Source organism: Pterocles gutturalis, unplaced genomic scaffold (genome assembly GCF_000699245.1).
Source record: "Pterocles gutturalis isolate BGI_N339 unplaced genomic scaffold, ASM69924v1 scaffold6128, whole genome shotgun sequence".
NCBI lineage: Eukaryota > Metazoa > Chordata > Aves > Pterocliformes > Pteroclidae > Pterocles > Pterocles gutturalis.
The window spans coordinates 28,283-34,578 of NW_010122843.1; the positions used below are offsets into that span (position 1 = coordinate 28,283).

General features: G+C 50.7%; 1 protein-coding gene across 1 annotated transcript in view; it reads right to left on the reverse strand.

Moving 5' to 3' along the window:
* RGS4 (regulator of G-protein signaling 4) overlaps window positions 1-445 on the reverse strand; it is a 6,172-nt gene extending 5,727 nt beyond the window's left edge. Inside the window, exons 1-2 of the mRNA XM_010077662.1 lie at window positions 425-445; window positions 98-322 (exon numbers count right to left, since the gene is read on the reverse strand). The gene's annotated coding sequence lies outside the window, so the exon portion shown is untranslated. The remainder of the gene's footprint in view (window positions 1-97; window positions 323-424) is intronic.
* Between the last annotated feature and the right edge of the window lie 5,851 nt (window positions 446-6,296).

A 6,296-nucleotide genomic window follows, 5' to 3' on the forward strand; every position in this document is an offset into this window, starting at 1 on the left:
CGCCCAGCCGCAGCACCCGGCCCCTGTGTGCCCACCCGGGGGGACCAGGGTGACGTACGAACCAAGACAAAGGAGTCGTGGGACTGAAAAACCTTACCAGAAATGAAGCTCGGTGTCTGGCTGCTGAGGTGGATTCTTTCAAAAGGGTGGAAAAAAATTTCAGGGGCTTTCCTCTATTGCAAAAGGCAGGACGGTGCAAGTAAAAGGTGGAGGAGATTTTCAGAGGAGTGCAGACAATAAAAAGGGTCAGAAAATCAGTCCTTAGAAGTCAGATGAGCTTTGCTGGCTCCTCTGTTGATTTTCCCCTTCTATTTAAAGCAATCTGGGGAAAACAAGGGACAAGAATTTTAAACACAAAAGGTTCCCATAATCCCAACAAATGCAGAAAGCAGGAAAGAAGAATGTAAATTCGCCAGGGACCTACCCAGGCAGATGAGACTGTCCTGTTTTATTCTAGAGGTATGTGGATGGATGTCTCTGATGAGGCTGGAAAAAAAAGCTCTGAAGGGTATATCACTATTGGAATCTAAAATGTGTGTGTCCTGGTACATATGCATTTGGGGACAGTTTATGTCCGCACGTACGAAAAAGAAAGACAAGAGGTTGACAACACGGCTGCCTTGGATATACGGGTACCCCTGCAATGCCTTACTTCTCCATCTGCTTCTGTCCCAATCCAAAATCAGACCCTGGCACTTGGGAGTCCCTGAGTTCCCAAGGGAAGATGATGAATTAAAGCAATAGTCACAACTGTGCCCCCAAAGAGGACTTTGTGGCAGTGCCCTGTGCTCAGGCATGAACCCCACCTGGCTGTGGGGGTGCTCGGGGGTGACTGCACTGCCCGGCTCTGCTGCAGTCCCATGGGAGAGCAGAATGGCTCCAGCTACTCCGCCCTTCCTCAGCCGTTGGAGAGTCCCTCTGGAGAGAGAGAATGAGCTGATATTCATTGAGTGGCAGCCCAGCACAGCCTGTACCATCACTATAAAAGAGGGGAAAGCTTTGGGCAGATGGACATGCAGATGGTCGGCGGCACTTCAAGTCTTGCTCCCTCTGCGAAACGAAGCAGCAGCAGGATGTCTGCCCACACCACCCACTGCTGCGCTCCCTCTCCCCCGAAACCTTTAAATACTTTGCCCACACCCTGAATAAGTTGCAGGGTGAGCTTTTCCCTCCTGCATCTCTAGAACCTACAGTCAGCAGCACAGATAACCCAAATCCCAGATCAGTTTACCTGCCTCGGCATATTGCATCCTCTCGGATCGATAGCCGTGCTGAAAGGCAATGCTCTAATTCACTGCAGAGTGCTTTTGGATTAATGTGACTCTGCCTGCAAGTCCTGCACTGTTTGGACTAAAAATCAGCTCCAGGGCAGTGTAAAACTCTTAACAGAGTGAATCCCCTTGTGTTTGTAGCATTGGTGAATTGACGGCACTTGGGTGGATCTGTAGGAAGCAACTGAGCGCTGGCAGAGTTGGTGCCCAAGCCCTCTGATGTCTCCTGTTTGCGGGGGAGAGAAGCCAAAGGGTGGAATATGGCCAATGGGAAAAAACCTCAACTAATTAATTAATTGCTAACCATTTAATTTCATTTAATTTTAATCTCAAACTTGTGCAATATTACTGCTGTTCGTGTGCAACTGCAGCACACTCATTCAAGCAACTCAAGAGCCATGGTCCATGTGTCTGCAAGCTCTGACCCTGACCCTGGCAGCCAGAGCCTGACTCCCAGCTCAGCAAGGTCCCACAGGCTGCTGGCTAGGGCAGGAGCCTCTGCTCACAATACAGAAATTCTGCAATTTCTCTGCAAACTGGCATGTAACCAGATGTAGGAGTGTCACACTTCTCTGTGGATTGTAAGCACGTTTGCTGTGTGGCTCTAATGACACTCAAATGCTGGTGTTGTCGACATCAAATTACCTTCTGCATTCCCCAGATTCTGTGTGAGTGGGCTGTAACGCAAAATTTCTCACACTGCCATCACGAGAGCCAGCCCAAAGGGCTTTGTAATTAAGAGCATCCTACCTACACTGGGTATAGAGAGTCCGAGAATTGCTGCGGCTGAAACATCCCATTTTCCAGTTCATTAACACAGGCTGGCTCAATCTGGCCTCGGTGCGAGGAGCTTGGGTTTGTGTACTGCTTCTCCTCTGAACTGTGTTTCCCAGCTGTTGCAGTTTAATATCCTTTTAGCCGCTCCAGCTGGTCCCCCATCAAAAGTACCCGCTTCCATCTCGTACCCTTCATAGCCAGGCCTGTTCTCCCAGGGCACAGACTGTGCTGTGCTCGCTCGAAAACCTCCTCCTCCTTCCTGCCAGAGAGCCAGGCGGCAGCTCATGCCACGTTTCACGCCTGCCACGTCACCTCTGGCTCGCTTCACCTGTGGCACGGAGAGATCGGCCGTGAAGGTGGGCTGGGGGCGCAAGGCTGGGGGCTCCCTGGTCCATACATCTCCTGGCCATGCCGTACTTTGGAGGCACCCAGGGGCTCACAGGAGACAGTGCGATAGTAAACACTGGCAGTTCCCACTGCGGCATCCCTCATCCCTGCTGCATCCCCGCCCTGCCTCCCCGAGCAGACAGAGACAAGGCTGTGAAACGGAGCTTTCCCTCCCACCATCACTGCCAGGGAACAACGTCACACATGCGTGCTCGCCCCCATACACACAAGTGCGTGGATGTGGCTGTGTCCCTCGGCTCGGCAGGGGCAGCCAGCAGCGGGCTGTGGGAGGAGGCGGGGAGCACGGGGAGCACTGGTTCCAAGGCCATTGCCCGGCGCCAAGCTGCTCCAGGCTGCTGCTCTCCTGTCAGCGCGGGGCTCTCCCGCCTCGGTTCCTTCCCATCCCAGAGCAGCACGCTGCGGGATGCGTGAGCACATACACGGCTGCTTTGCGTCACTGGGAACGGAGAACGACACATCACGGGAGCTGCGAGGACGTGCAGCCCCAAGCACTCTGCACAAAACCCCTTCCAGTGCAACCTCTCACTGGCAATTTCTTCTCCAGTACAGCCACTGGTGGGTAAGATTTCCTTCCAGTAACGAGGGCCGCATCCTCCCCACATCCACGGTGCTTTGATTGAATTACGACTAACGAGCTGGGAGCAGGGAGCCCTGCAAGGACCCTTTGGGTCTGGGTTTGCATGAATCAGCTCAGTGTATGCCTGTGGCCAGCGCTGAATGCAGCCACGTTTCCTGTCCCGGGGCGCTGCCGATGGCCTGACCCTTCTAACTGACACATGGAGAGGCCACACTTGTCCCCACAGGGTCCCCCTGCCAGCACCGGGATTCCCAGAAACACTGTCTCACAGCCCGGTCTGAGGAAATCGCTGTTTCCCATGTCCCTGCAATGCATCAGCTTGCTTCAGCGTGACCGCAGCCATGGCCCTCGCAGCCAGGGCAGCCCTGGAGGGGCGAGCATCCCTTCACACATCAGCCCTGGCCGGAGGGACAACTCACCGTTCTGCCACACAGCTAACTCACTGCTCACACGGAAACCTTCTCAAGTGGATGTACCTCTGGGCTGACCTTTCTGCTTCTTCCAGATGAGGCAACGATGAACTGTTAAAGGCAAAGCAGCTTTAGTTTGTTGTCGTAGTCTCCTGCTGAGCCAGCCCCTCTCGGAAGCCATGCTCTGTAAATGTTGGCACATTAATCCAGCAGGTTCCTTAGCCCCCAGTTCATACAATTCATACAGCCAAACATACAACTCATGCAATGTTCCCATGCTCTCAGGTGTTTCCTACTTATACACGCACCTTCAACATCAGTAGGTTTGCGTCATTTCTAAGCGGTTGGAGGTTCCCAGCAGTTTGGGAGGTTTTGGTTGGGTTCTTATTTGCTTCAACCCTCAATTTCTGGGCTGCCTACTTCTCCTGTTACTACCCAGAAGAAAATATTTCGTCTTGCATCAGAGGAAGAATTTTGTTCAGCCCAAATGGACTTCTTTTTTCCTCCTAGTTTGGGTTTGCTAATGAAATAAGTGTTTGGTTTTTTTTGGTTTTTTTTTTTTTTTTGGTCTGGCTATTGTTCTTGTTTGTGGGCATCAGAAAACAGCAAAAGCTATAATTTGAGTAATTTGCTTTCCAGTTTCCCAAATCTCTGCCTTATCATCCATCTTGATTAACAGACCCTTAAACATTTCCTCTTAACCACTAAGAAAGTTGTGAATAACACAGGGTCACAAACTAAGCCACATAGGCCTGTTCACTGACGTTTCCCAATGCTAAAAACACTTTGAAATGTCTCATTTAGCCACTTTTAGTCCATTTAATATAGATTTTATGACATTTTAAGGCAAATATTGATAGCAAGTCATATTCATTTATAAATCTACTTCACCACCACAACTCCCTCATAAAAGCACTATTAAGCTCATTAGAAAAGGTCTGTTCGTCCATTAAATCACGTCAGCCAGTATCAATTATCTCACCACCTTTTCAAACGAGCCTGCTATCGTCCACACTAACAGCGCTCCTGCACTGATCAGGAGGTTAATGGCTCTGTGCCTGTATAGCTCACCCCCTCTTAGAGTACGGCTTGCTTCCAGTCTCTTTTGATTCTAAAATGTATGAAAAATGACCACGCTTTGTCCTGAGAGATCTTCAGCCTATTCCTCCAAGAATCTCGGTGCAAGCCCCTTGCCCTCGGTTGATGTAAAACTGCATATCCCTGGGCGGGGACGTGCTGGCTGGTCTTTTGCAAGGGATGCTGAGTAGATGCTTGGACTGTCTGCTTGCAGGGAACAATTTCACCCTTGCCAGCAACCAGCTCCAAGAACTTTCACTCCACATTTTGACCCAATATACAGCAAGACAGGAATTCAGCTGCTGTTGTTTTAAACACACAGTTCTGTGTTCCTTCATGTTCTTCCTCTCAAGCTCTTTGCACTTACTCTTTGCAGCTTCCCGGGAAATCCCCCGTAGAGCCAGGAGCTGTGACGGGTGGTGGTGGGGCAGCTCAGATTGACCCCCTGAGCCCATCTCCACGCTGGCACAGTCAGGGGTCTGTGACCACCCCACATGGGGACCTCTCACCCGTGGGCCGATTGTTTCACCCAAATGTGCCCCAAGGTCCAGGGGAGGAGGAGGAGGCATAAAGGGATGCATGAGGAGGGTTGATGTGCCAGAAATGAAGATGCCTTTATGTACAACAAAACCACTCCTCGTGCCTCCTGCACCTTATCAACCCAGCTGTGCAGCGACTGTTCTACGGCTTTGAAAAGCCCAAGTTTTTAATGTGATGGAGCTATCTCCTGCCTGGACAATTCCTAGAGGATGTGAAGTTACAGGCTGCAAGGTGAAATCTCTCATTGCTGCAGACTCGGTGAGATCTGCTGTCCTAACCTCAGATGGACCTTCCTTTCTTCCTTCTCTCTTCTCTTTCCAGCAGCAGCCGAGCAGGATTGGAGCTGCCACAGCAAGGGCCCATGCCAGGGAACAAAGGCTACAGCTTTATGCAGAAGTGCAAATCCCAGGGGACGTTTTGTTGGTGGGGTCACGGCTCCGCAGTTGCTCACTGCTCTGGTCACAGTTTGGTTAATTCTCTAAGCCTGCTTACAAAAGGCAGCTTGGGAGCAGCAACGAGCTGTTGATGCCTGTCCCAGGGGTATGCCACTTATTTCAAAGGTGATGTCTAACCAGCCTGTGGATGGGCTTGCAGAGCATCACGATGGCAGGAGAAAGAAACAAAAGCAAGGACAAGCACCTGCAGCAGAGAAGCAGCATCCATTCAAAAGCACCGCGGGATGCCTGTCGGCTGCATACAATGGCTGCGCTGACTTGGGGCAGATGTAAATGCTCTTGATGTGGCCCCTGGCAATTCCGAAAGGTGCCAGGTATTCCAGGGATTAATCAGCCCTGATGTGCAGCTGGTTTAGAAATCACAAAAAGGAAGCAGTGAAATGAAACTGCCCTGAAACCAGCTGATCCCAGCCTGAAGTGCCTGATCTGTGTCTTGGAGGTGAATGGGACAAAATGAAACTGCAAGTGGCAAACATCCATCAGAGGAAAAACATGGAATTGCTATGCTGGGAAAAAAGTCACTTGCTGCAGAGGCTGATGGCACAGAAATGCATACAGTGTATAACAGACATGCAAAAACTACTGGAAAACTGTTACTGCTTGGTGAGCTCTGTTTTGCCAAGACCTCCTGCTGTTTAAAATTTACATTGCAGCAGTGCTGGAAATCCAAGCAGACTTGAGCTTCATTGTGTCGCAGGGAAAAAAACAGCACAGAAAGAGCTGTGAGAAAAATCTATGGCACACTGAACATGGCTGTGCCATGTGGATGCTCACAGCATCA